This window comes from Schistocerca piceifrons, chromosome 1, assembly GCF_021461385.2.
Source record: "Schistocerca piceifrons isolate TAMUIC-IGC-003096 chromosome 1, iqSchPice1.1, whole genome shotgun sequence".
NCBI lineage: Eukaryota > Metazoa > Arthropoda > Insecta > Orthoptera > Acrididae > Schistocerca > Schistocerca piceifrons.
The window spans coordinates 540,870,410-540,883,689 of record NC_060138.1 but is presented as its reverse complement, the minus strand read 5'-3'; the positions used below and the strand labels follow the sequence as shown (position 1 = coordinate 540,883,689).

Sequence of the window (13,280 nt, the reverse complement as noted above, 5' to 3'; positions counted from 1 at the left end):
CGATTGTTGGGCAGTTCTCATCAGACTGGGACTCTTACCATGTTGGTTTCATCGAAGAAATACGCAAAATCCAACGAAGAGCGCCGCCTTTCGCCACGGGGTCGTTTCGTCGGCGCGAGAGCTTTACGAAAATGCTCAACAAACTCTGCTGGTACACGCTACAAGAGAAGGGTTGTGTATAACGGGGTGGGCTACACCTAAAATTCCAAGACGGTACATTCTTTGAATAGCTGGACAACATGTTACTTCCTCCCTCATCCGTCTCGAAAATGACCACAGCGAGTAATTCCGCGAAATTAGAAGTAATAGTGGTATACGGAGAATCATTCTTGCCACGCGCCGTTCGCAAATGAAATAGGGAAAACAGGGGGGGGGGGGTATCTAAAGAATCTAAGACTTAACAATTAAACGAGATGTAACCAAGAGGGCATTTTGAACTGTGTTCTCACCTTCGTCGGTGCCATACACACATAACGGAAAGCAACAAGCCGCTGTGAACGTCAGACGAACGGCATGCTCTCAGTCTATGTCGGGACCACAAGAGGAATTCGATCCCGAGGACAACTACACAATACTCGACAGTTGTGAGTAATCGTCTGATCTCCTGTAGTTAACCTCTACAAACATCTTGTACCGTCATTCGTCACATCACTTGTCATACAAGACTCTTCTTTTACTTTTTTTTCTTACATGACTGTACATCTATTTCTACCGTAACTTTGCTACAGATCTGGATTCTTGAAACGTAAGATTTTCGGAGCATGAAAGCTTATTCCAGAGGTCGGTCTGTAGATGCGGTGGAAGAAAACCAAGGACTTCTAACCGACCAGTTGAACGTGATTCCGATGTAAAAATACCGAGTTACAGCTTTTTTGGAACACGAGTCTTTTTTCCTCCTCTTTCTCCTTTTTCACCGTGCTAAATACACGTGAACAGGACTGGAAAACATCGTTTCGACACCTTCTAACGTAAAGGACAGTTCCCCCGCTCATAAAAAGGTAAACAAATCTTGTTGTTATGTAAGGCCGTAACCAAGGGCTACAGTCTCCTTTAACACATAAAAAGTGCACAAATTTAAATACATTTTAGACCCGATACAGGTCACACGCATATATCAGTTATTGCTAGAGACGGGACGAATTCGAGAAATGTAAAGGTAACGTCGGTGTACCCCATGTGCTATACGGCCTTCAGTACACACAGTATATATAAATGAACCAGCAGATGACGTCGGATGCTCCGTTAGGCATTTCGCCGACGACGTTGTCGTGTATGAGAACGTTGCAATGCCAGAAGACTATGACGAAATTCAGAAAGCTCTGCATAGGATAAACGATTGGTGCAGGAACTGGCAGTTGACACAGAGCGTGACTAAATATAACGTCCTGTGCGTAAATAGGTGAAGAGATCCACTCCTGTTCGATTATCTTATCGCCAATACGTCAGTCGAAATGGTAACGACCATAAAACACCCAGTAGTCAACTTTCCGAAGCGACTAAACGGGGTGTGAGAAGATCCAACTAGATTAGTGAGCAAAACTTATGGACAAAACTAAATTTGAATGATGTCTCACTGGTAAGTAACACTGTTCGATGAAACTTGAACTAAATATAGAAAAAACTGCTGCAGTATAATACAGTACAGTTGACTACGTCCGCAGCTCTTGGTCTAGTGGCTAGCTTTGCTACCTCTGGATCACGGGGCACCGGGTTCGATACCCGGCCGGCTTGGAGATTTTTCCCTGCCCCGGGGACTGCGTGTTTGTGTTGTCCTCATCATTTCATCATAATTTGTGACAGTGGCTAGACTGATCTGTGAAAAAATTGGACCTTGTAATAATTGGGACTTTGTACGGGCGCTGATGACCGCGGAGTTGAGCACCCCACAAACCAAATATTATCATACAGGAGCCAACTGAAATAAATGCGCAGTAAGACGAAATGACAGCTCTATTGAAAGACAACAATTACACTGAATTCATCGCGGTTCATGGCGTCCAATACACATTGCAAAAGACAGACAGATAGTTCTTAATAGTGTGTGTCATTACCAAGGACGGCAATGAATGCTCTGCAGCGTGCTTCCATACTGGCCAAAAATTTGGTAAGAGCTTCTTGTGATAGGGCGTGACATTCCTGACTGACACTGGCCACAAATTTGGTAAGGGGTTCTTGTGATAGGGCGTCACATTCCTCCACCAGCGAGACTGACATGGACGTGCTGCAGAACGTCTCCCCAATGCACAAGACGCGTACTCCATGGTATTTAAGACAGGGGAGCAGGCAGGCCACGCCATTCGCTGGACATATCCTCTCGTTCCAAGAGCTGCTCCACTTGCACTGTTCGACGCGGTTATGCATTGTCTTCCACAGAAATAAACGCCGAATGCACCACTGAAAAGACGCACGTGGGGAAGAAGTACAGTGTCGTAATAAGGTTAACTGGTAAGTGTACAGCATACCAAGATTTGGAGGTTAGCACAGCCACACAACATTATGCCTCTCCACACCAAAACACCTGGCCCACCATCTTTGAAATGTTTCACCCATCTCCTAACATTACTGGCGCCCAACAATACCAGTATAGAGTAAAAACTATAGAGGAATACATCCAGCAAATAATTAAGGAAGTAGGTTGCAAGTGCTACTATGACATGAAAAGATTAGCACAGGATAGGAATTTGTGGCGAGCCTCATCAGACCAATAACAAGACTGATGACTCAAGAAAAAAATATTTATTTACGTGTGGTTACAAGTTTCTAGATGTGCTGATCAATTATATCGAATAACTTTTTTTGAAAGTGTCTGCAGAAATACAACGATGATGAGAATTTAGTAATTACGTCTGAGATTTCTCTGACGAACAAAGTGATTGTTATGGTGGTAAAATTGCTAATGTAAGTTCCAGTAACTCTGACAACGACGTACGAACAGGTAACATTCTTTCACAGTACGCAGCAGGTTGTGCGGCAAGGTGAAAGCGCTCAGCAGAATAAAACTATGCGCTAAACCGGCTCTGAACATGGAACCTCCGGTTTTCGGGGCCGGCGCACCAGGTCCTACTGCCGAAGACACGCAACGCCTTTATGCAAAGCCTCGCTTGCTGAAAACTGTAGGGCCCAGTGCTGCACGTACAACAGGAGGGGCAAAACTGCTTTCTCTGGTGAACCGATTGGCGTTAACTGGCGATAGCCATAGCATAAATCTTACATTATCATAAATGTACTTTTCGCAATATCAGTGTATCTATGTTGTTGTTACATTTACACTCTGTGATTAAAAGTATCCGGACACCCCCAAAAACATACGTTTTTCATATTAGATGCATTGTGCTGCCACCTACTGCCAGGAACTCCATGTCAGCGATCTCAGTAGTCATTAGACACTGTGAGAGAAGCAGAAGGGGGCGCTCTGCGGAACTCACGGACTTTGAACGTGGTCAGGTGATTGGGTGTCACTTCCGTCATACGTTCAAATGGTTCAAATAACTCTGAGCACTATGGGACTTAACATCTATGGTCATCAGTCCCCTAGAACTTAGAACTACTTAAACCTAACTAACCTAAGGACAGCACACAACACCCAGTCATTACGAGGCAGAGAAAATCCCTGACCCCGCCGGGAATCGAACCCGGGATCGTCATACGTCTTCCACACTCCTAAACATCCCCATTTCCACTGTTTCCTATGTGATAGTGGAAACGTGAGGGGACACGTACAGCACTAAACCGTACAGGCCGACCTCGTCTGTTGATGACAGAGACCGCCGACAGTTGAAGAGGGTCGTAACGTGTAATAGGCACACATCTATCCAGACCATCACACAGGAATTCCAAACTATATCAGGATCCACTGTTAAGTACTACGACAGTTACGCAGGAGGTGAGAAAACTTGGATTTCATTGTCGAGCGGCTGCACATCACGCCGGTAAATGCCCAACGACGCCTCGCTTGGTGTAAGAAGTGTAAACACTTGACGATTGAACAGTGGAAAAACGTTCTGTGGAGTGACAAATCACGGTACACAATGTGGCGATCCGAAGGCAGGGTGTGGGCATGGCAAATGCCCGGTGAACGCTATCTGCCAGCGTGTGTACTGCCAAAAATAAAAGTCGGAGGCGGTGGTGTTATGATGTGGTCGTGTTTTCCATGGAGGGGGCTTGCAACCCTTGTTGTTTTGCGTGGCACTATCACAACACCGGCCTACATTGATATTTTAAGCACCTTCTTGCTTCCCACTGTTGATTAACAATTCGGGGACGGCGACTGCATCTTTCAACATGACGAGCACTTATTCATAGTGTACGGCCTGCGGTGGAGTGGTTACACGGCAATAACATCCCTGTAAAGGACTGTCCCGCACGGAGTCCTGACCTGAATCCTATAGAACACCTTTGGGATGTTTTGGAACGTCAACTTTTTTCATACCAGGCCTCACCGACCGACATCGATACCTCTCCCCAGTGCAGCACTCCGTGAAGAATGGGCTGCCATTACGCAAGAAACCTTCCAGCACCTGTCTGAACGTATGCCTGCGAGAGTGGAAGCTGTCATCAAGGCTAAGGGTAGGCCAACACCACAAAGAATTCCAGCATTACCGATGGAGGGCGCCACGAACTTGTAAGTCATTTTCAGCCAGGTGTCCGGATACTTTTGATCACATAGTGTATGTCAGTTGCATTATTATTAATATTCATATCATTACTATACCTAATATTACACGAATAATGTTTACAGTACACTATAAAGGGTAAGTCAAGTAAGACGTAACACCCCTTTTATTTCCTGATTGGTTTCAGATCTGGAAACGAGGTTTTCTGAACGGTTCAAATGGCTCTAATCATCTTAACATCTGAGGTCATCAGTCCCCTAGACTTAGAACTAATTAAACCTAACTAACCTAAGGACATCACACACATCCATGCCCGAGGCAGGATTCGAACCTGCGACCGTAGCAGCCGCGTAGTTCCGGACTGAAGCGCCTAGAACCGCTCGACCACAGAACGAGGTTTTCTGCAGCTGATAGTATGCTTATGGGTACTAATGTTTTGCATGGGTTATGCTCTGAATTCTGTTGTCAACCAGAGACAAGAAATTTTAAACATTCTTATTGGCTGAAGTCCAACAACTGTGCGTTAACTTAATTAAAGAATGTATGTGTAGCCACCTCGGTTGCATAAAATTGTTGTTGAAAGTATTTGGTTCTTTTTAAGTTCAGATAACACTTCACATTGTTTATTGAAATTAATTGCTATACCTGTTTGAGAATTTTCATTTTCAAGTCTTTCTATTTCGTCACAGCCTTAGATTGAAACAAGAATTTTTTTTCTTGGTACCGCATACTTTTCGCAGCTGCAATCAATAGCTCTTGGAGAGAGAGTTACAGTGATATAAAGCTAGTTAGTATTGACGTTGAAACCTTTGCCAAAAGAATCCTAGAAATGCATTAAAACTGGAAAGCAGTACAGCCAGAGCCGGTTCTTGCAGTGCAAACATCGCCAAGCAGAGTTACCTCTCATGCCAGGCTCCGTCGCTATAAGCCGATGCAGAAAGGCAACCCTACGCAACCAAGATAAAATTTCATTTCCCTTACGACGCAGATACAGGGTCAGCTATGATTTTTGTTTATGGAACTACTTCCGTCGCGTCAGATGTGGGTTAGGAAAATTATTTCAACTGTGCGTACGTTTCCAGGGTTTTGTTCGGTAGTTTCCCATTGGTGTATATATTTGCATGCAATAAATATTGAAGCAGAAATGACTTGGTGCTAGACAACACAGTTACTGCTGGTTCTGTAGTGTAGACAAGCAAGCAGTCGGAAGGTTTGATAGAACGACGTTGCCTGGCACGAGGGTGTTTACAACGCAATATCCGCTTTCAGCCGACTTGCTTTTCAGTTCTAGAATATTTTTTGGATTCCTTTCCGACGAGTTTCAGCTGCAAAATAAACAAGCATTGTATCACTGTATTTGTCTTTTCAAGCGCTTTCGGATGCCATTAAAAATGACATCATTCTATTTAAAGAACCATACTTGCTTAAAGATGTAGATCCATGCAAGAGTTAAGATTCCTTATTACATACCATAGTGCGTGCCCCTTAGTGTACTATCACTTGCCAAAAACCTCGTTTTGATATCTAAAACTGTTCATGAAATAAAATGGACGTTACTTCTCACGTGACTCGCCCTGTATAATGATATTTGGAAGAAAAGTTTATAAGAGACTGCTAAGTTACGTGTAATATGCTTGCTAGGTGGAATAAATGCACAAATAAAATAAATCCGTGAGGTCACACTGATTTAATGCGCTGCTTAGATTTATACGTATAAATTTTCGCAGATTTGCTACGTTTTCTCGTTTCTTTTCGTAACGAGTCGTATTCAAAAAATAAAGGAAGTTCTGTAAATTCACGCGTTATATTAGTCGGATTCACGGATTTTTTCGTTGATGTGTTGATAAAAATATGAGGTATCTGTACAGTGTTATCTGTTCGATATTTACTCTATTATTAGCTGCACAAAAGATTACATTTCTTTTTATAGCATCGGGAGTTCTTCATTTTGTTCAAAATGGGCCGGATAATGAGTATTAAATTTTGCTATAAGGACGAAATAAAATTTTGCATTTGTTAAATACAGTTTTTAGCGAGTCAGAGTCCGCTATGAGTAAAACAGGGCCTTACGATCGGCATAAGCGCTTCTAAGAAGGCACGAAGCCACTGAAGATGAGAAGCGCCCTGGACGCCACAGCAGTTCGTAAACGATGAAATCTTGGAAAAACTGAAAGAAATGGCTATGAATTATCGAATTACAATCTGAGAAGTCGCTCATGATGTTGCCATATGAGGTGACTCTTGTCTAAACGGTTTCTGCTGTTTTGGGTATAAAACGTGTGACAGCAAAATTTGTTCTAAAATTGTTGAATTTCGAGAAAACCAGCGGGGAACGCAAGTTGCTCAGGAATCGGTAGATGAAGCCAAGAGCGATCCAGAAACACTGAAACCTGTCAGACGAGTGACGAACTACGGATTCACGGATGTGACATCGAAACTAAGGTGCAGTCGACCCAGCGGAAGAATTCTGGACCGCCAGGACCGGAAAGAGCAGTCAAATGTGAAGATTACGGGCACTGTGTTCATCCATTTTACCAGCATAGTGCACCGTGCGTCCTTGCATTAAGAACTAATGAGCAATAAGGATTATTATGTAGAAGTTCAATACCGTCTATGTGAAGTTACCTGAAAACAAAAATAACACCTGGATTTGCTGTAGAACATTCAAGGTTCTCACACCAGGATGCTGCACCTATTCGTCACACTACGTTGCTTGTTCGTGAATTTTTGGCTAAAACCAAAACTGTAATCGTGCCCAACCTCCATATTCAGCAGATATGGTCCCATGCAACTTTCTTCTATTCGCAAAAAATAAAGAAAACGTGAAAAGGCGGTTATTCTACAAGCATAGACGAGAATAAAAAATAATCGCTGAGAGAGCTGAAAGCTATCCCAAAGAGTTTCCAGAAGTGTTCCGCGAATTGGAAAAGGCGCTCGCATAAGTGTATCGTATCTGATGGGGACTGTTTTGAAGGGGATGACATTGATGCAGACGAGTAACGAAACAAGAATTCCCGTTATTCATTGATCACACTTGGTACATCATGACTGATCGCCGAGATGCTTATTCTGTCACCCTGGATAGAAAATTAACAGCCGTCCGCTCCGGATATGGACGGGAAAAGTATTTTATTTCCTCCGTTCCTCATTGTTTCTCCTATATGGGCACACACAAAAAGCAGCAGTCTTCTTCTATTGTCTTTATCCCGTATCGCCACGGGGTTTGCATGATGAGTTTCGAATTTGGCACTGTTAATGCCAGAAGCTGCCCGGATGCCCTAACGTCTGCGAGCGTTTTCTGAATGTTTAAGTCAATTTGCAACCATCTTGCATACTGTATCCACATATCCCGCTTAATGTACCTACAAAAATACATCATTGTTCAAGGTATGGGACGACATAAACATTAAGCACAAGGCCAGACGCTGCGTGGTACAGCCGGGTTTCTCTGCTGTTAGGAGAGAAAAATAATCGTTCGTGAAGGACACACATGAAGGATATACCTGGCCTAACTGAAGTCAGATACATGACAATACACAAAAATTACGAGTACAGAATTGTTTATTCCCCTAATTTTGAAAATTCAGTATGGCATGAATTCACTATGGGTTGCAATAAAAAGCCGCTACGCTTTGTGTATCGTGGATTCTATGCAGTTCGGGTACGTGGTGTAGGGTGGGTGGAGTGGGGAGACAAATATGTTATTGAGGAGAAATTTCTGTTTATGTTCCTTGTACGCGAACCTTGAGTTAATAAAATACCCTATATGCTCCGTATCTTATTTTATTACAATTCTCGGGGTCGACCTACTTTTCAGAGCTAAAGTGTGGGAAGTATGATGGCTATCAAGAGCATTAGCATGTGCGACAGTTCCTGCCACAATAATGGTAGTTAATCTTGCATCTTTGTGATGTGAGGTAGGCTTTTTCTTAGCAGCCTCGACGTATCTTCTTGCTACACGAAACAGCTGGGCGCCGCGCGGGATTAGCCGAGCGGTCTGAGGCGTTGCAGTGATGGACTGTGCGGCTGGTCCCGGCGAAGGTTCGAGTCCTCCCTCGGCCATGGGTGTGTATGTTTGTCCTTAGAATAATTTAGGTTAAGTAGTGTGTAAGCTTAGGGACTGATGACCTTAGCAGTTAAGTCCCATAAGATTTCACACACGTTTGAACATTTTGAAACAGCTGGGCCTGTATGACAACCCGGCAATAGCGGACGGCAGTCGCCTTCCCTCTCAATTTTAGGCGCATTTCTCTGATACTCTCGCAGAAAAGTTCGACATCAACAAACGTAACGACCGTAGTAGAGAACGAATATGACATGTGGCGGGATTTCCAGTTTTAGTGGTCATTTTGAACGGCAGTTGTGGGTGAACGAGAAAGAGCATTGGTTTCTGAAAAGAAAGGTTACTTTCCGATAGCACTCGTATTACTCGTATTACGTTTATTGCAACACAGGTGAAGCTCTTTTGCGCTGGATATCACTTGTGTTCCCCTTTTTCCTGACTGCGTCAATCGCAGATGGCATCGTTGGGGATATAGGCCTGGTGAAGCCTGGCACCATTTTCTCGCCCACTGATCTTCATTTCTCTGGAAAAATCCAAAAAAACGTAAAACGGTACCTCACAGAGAGATGGTCAGTTCCACGTTACATAAAAGTGTCCGGATACTTTTGATCAGATTGCGTGTGCTGTTTCGGACCGGTTGCAATCTCAGGCGGCAGAACTTTGTGAAGAAGGAATTCGTGAACTTGTTAAGACAAGGTTACCAGACAGTGGTACGCATACAACTGGTGGTGCACAAGAACATTGCAGGTGGTCCGCGTGCAAAAATACAAAATTTTCATCGACATCACTAGCGAAAGTTCAGTGGGAGATGCTTTCAAAAGGAAAATTGTGCTTTCTTTCTGGACGGGAATAAAAACTGAGTACTCTTCTCTTTTCAAACAAGTAATCCTATTTTTCGTGCCGTTTGTTACCACTTACATCTGTGTAAGTGTCATTACACAGTTCTTGTAGATTAAAAATAAATGCAGAAACAGAAATAATGTAGAAGAAGACTGGAGAGATAAGTTCAGCTCAATCTATGCAGACTTTGAAGCACTGATTAAAGGTAAACAACAGCATGCTTCTAAATGAAACATGTAGATGTTCTACATTTAAAATTTACTAATTACTGATTTTGAAGTCTGATTTGCTATACTCCCTATTCAGTTTATTATTCTTTTGCACAACTGCTTTATATTATTTGTGACGTAAAAGTTTAATAAGTATTTTAAATGTGACTCCTCTCTTTGTCGTTGATTATTTGTATCAGAACTGGTTTAATGTAATTTCATATTATTTTTTACAAATAAGTGTCACAGGTGAACGTGAACGAATCTGTAAATTGGTGCTCCAACGAAACCTTCTTGTGTATGTCTCTTTTATAACAACATAGTAACTGGTTAGCACAATGCAAAAATCATATTTTTGTAAATCCTCGTCCCCAGTTTTGTAAAGGCTCGTCGCTACTGCTGTGGAGACCGAGTTTCCACTGTTGTTACGGCAGGCCGAGTCTGTGAGTTCGTGAAATGGCTGCAGGTGCAGTACACCGCTAAGACAATTTCTCCGTGCCACTATGCCCCAGAGTTAGGTAACAGGAGAGGAGAACGAAGGTTCTCCAACACTTCCTTCAAATTAGTAACTAAGTCACACAAGTGTTTACTTATCTTCGTGACATTGCTTGTAATATAACAAAAAACGGGCCCTCAATGGCTAAGTGCAATAATTTAAAAGAACTGTCTGTTCACTTCTAAGAGTTCACTAAACGAAGTTCCCTGTCTAAGTCAACTTTGGACGATGATCTATAACCAGGTGGGCGAGAGCTGCTCCCCTATCTTCCGACAAGGCTTCTGTCCGTTGTCGTCCGGTCATTGGCGGATTGTACTCGCCCGGCAATTGGCCGAGGCGAAGCCGATATCTTCATCCTCAGCGCCGCCCACGGCGTTGGTGGAACTCGCGCAAGTGGCGAGTCTCTATGGCTCTGGCACCAGCTCGCATCTTTGCGCCTGTGGTGCTTTTGCCCTGGCTGTGTCGTGTTCCGACGATGCAGCACATGTGTTTGTTGCCAAGCACTGAGTAGTATGGCGAAAGTCATTCCCCACCACGTGCCGTTCCTGAATGCTACGGCAGAACTTTCCGCACCACCATCTTCCCTTTCCCCCTCTCCCCCACCATTGGGTTCGTAAAAAGTGAACAAACTACAATAGTACGACAGAATTTCTAAAAATGTCAAGTGGTACGCAGCGACAAAAATTCTGGGTATCCTTGTGTTTAGAGATAGTGCTGATGCTTAAATGTGAACGGTGATTATGTAGGGAAGCGATATTAAAAATATAATGTTAACATTTTCCAGTACATGTACTTTACCTATTCCAGTATTTTATTTATAGCCTATACAATTAATGCCAAATAAACAAGTACACGCACACACGCTAACGGCGTTCTGTGAGCGGGCTATAATTCTTGGCAACAAGCCAGTTGGCGTACGTGACCAGGGCGCTCTTCTGCAGGGCCGCCGTTACGTAAACAGCCTGTCTGGGCCCACGCAGCGACCTGCCGGAGCGGTCCGCCTTTGTATGTTATCGCAAAAAGCTAAGGGCATGCCTTTCGCCTTCCCTCAGAGTGCTCGTCAGTATCCCTGGCTGTTGGCCCACCACCAACCATCGTCCATTTCCCATGTTAAGCGTTTGCCAGGTACCCAGACCTTGCTTAACTGGTTCCCCAGCATTCCCCAATCCTGAAGGCGAGTTTAGGCGTTCTCTCTCTCTCTCTCTCTCTCTCTGTCTCTCTCTCTCTCCGCTGTATGCTTGGCTTGCGACCTTTCCTCCACCAAGATACAGCTCCTAATCGAAGACCACAGCGTCTTGGTGTTTTTAAGCAAAATATCACATCGACCTTCACACTGTCCCATTAGAATGCTATCGAGCCTAGGGGAAAATAAGCGCACAACTATAGGAGTACATCAAAGTCGTCAGTAGTTACATAATTTTGGAATATGCGTTATGCCTGGTTACTATATCATTTCTAGAGCCCAAAAATAGTATCTGTGGAATTCAACTTGGATTTCGTAAACAACGATCGTGTGAAACCCAACTCGCTCTGTTCGTCGACGAGACCGAGACGCCAACAGATACCGGCGCTAAGGTTTATGCCATGTTCATTGGCTTGTAAAGAACAGAATAAAAGCGTATGGAGTATCAGACCTGCTTTCTGATTCGATTCATGAGTTCCCAGCAAAAAGAACCTAGCATGCTATTCTTAACGGGGAGTAATCTTCAGACGTAAGAGGAACTTTGGGAATACTCCAAGGGGGTATTATAAGACCATTGCTGTTCACAATGTACACGTCCTGATAAAAGAAAGTTAATCACTCGGAAGACGTGGTCGGAATTCAATGTAACTGCGTACGTGTATGTAAATGATTAGAGTAGTAATGTTCTGTGACAGTCAGAAGCACCTCATTGTGGTCTACATTTGACCAGCTGGTCGTGTCGTTCAATACCCAAATTTTTTGGGTATTCGGATGTGACAGTGGCCCGATGTTTTACTGCGTGGGAACGTGAGGACAGGAATCTCTTCATGGTTCCGGTCGACCACGTCTGACCACCACATGGGAGTGTCGCCGTATCGTACATCGTAACCCCTCCACATCTGCGCCTACCATACGAGAAGGCGCGGCATTGTGCGTCATCCGGCAACATTGGGCGGAGTCTATCAGCTACGGGAAGAATGAATTACTTTAACACCACACACGAACGGTTGCGTTAAGAGTGTTGCCGTGACCGGGAAGCGTGGACTGCTGATGAATGTCGCACTGTGTTCAGCGATGACTCACTGTTCTAGACTACACTCGACGACCATTGCCGGCGAGTATGGTGGCGACCTAGGGAGAGGTTCCAATCTTACAACGTTTTGGAGATGCACAGCAGTGTTACTTCTGGCGACACAGTGTGGAGGGCCATCGGGCGTAGCTTCAGGTAACGGCTGGTAGCGATTAAGGGAACACTGAAGTCACAACTGTACGTCACGGACATCAGGTGTTGTTATAACCAGGAATAACACAATAACCGCGTCAGTCTGGTCTATTAAATCACAAATCACTTTTTAACAATTATGTTAGCCAAGCGTCTACCCAGGCTCACACTCAGAAGTAATGCATAATTAAAGTTTGGTTATACCAATGTCCAAATGTGCATAGTGGGGTGCACGTCCCGTAATTATTCCCCAGTCTAGTGAAGTTCAGTCTCTCCAAGTGAAGTCGCTAGATTTCCGCCGAGCAGCCAGGTAACCTCGAGTGGTGCGGCGAGTCATCCACAAGCAGCTGGAACACGGCGTACTGCACTTCCCGATGAAAACTGTCGTTTGCGGCGGCGGCCGGGTTTATATAAGGCGTGCTAGTTAATGGAAAAACCAATCGCAATGTTTCCTGGCGTAGCCAATTGCTGTGTGCTGACAAACGCGCGCGCGCGAAGGCGGCCAGCGATGGTAGCCGCGAGCCGCCCGGAGAAGTGCGGCCAGCGATGTATTTCTCGGCCACGTAAGGGAGCGTGCGTGTGAAGACGGCCAGCGATGGAAGCAGCGGGCCGCCCAGAGAAGTGCGGCCAGGGATGTATTTGGCGGCCGCGTAC

At 44.4% G+C, this 13,280-nt stretch overlaps 1 protein-coding gene across 1 annotated transcript in view; it reads left to right on the top strand.

The window, feature by feature from the left end:
* Positions 1-13,280, top strand: part of LOC124799495 (pyridoxine/pyridoxamine 5'-phosphate oxidase-like) — a 193,035-nt gene that overhangs the window by 63,285 nt on the left and 116,470 nt on the right.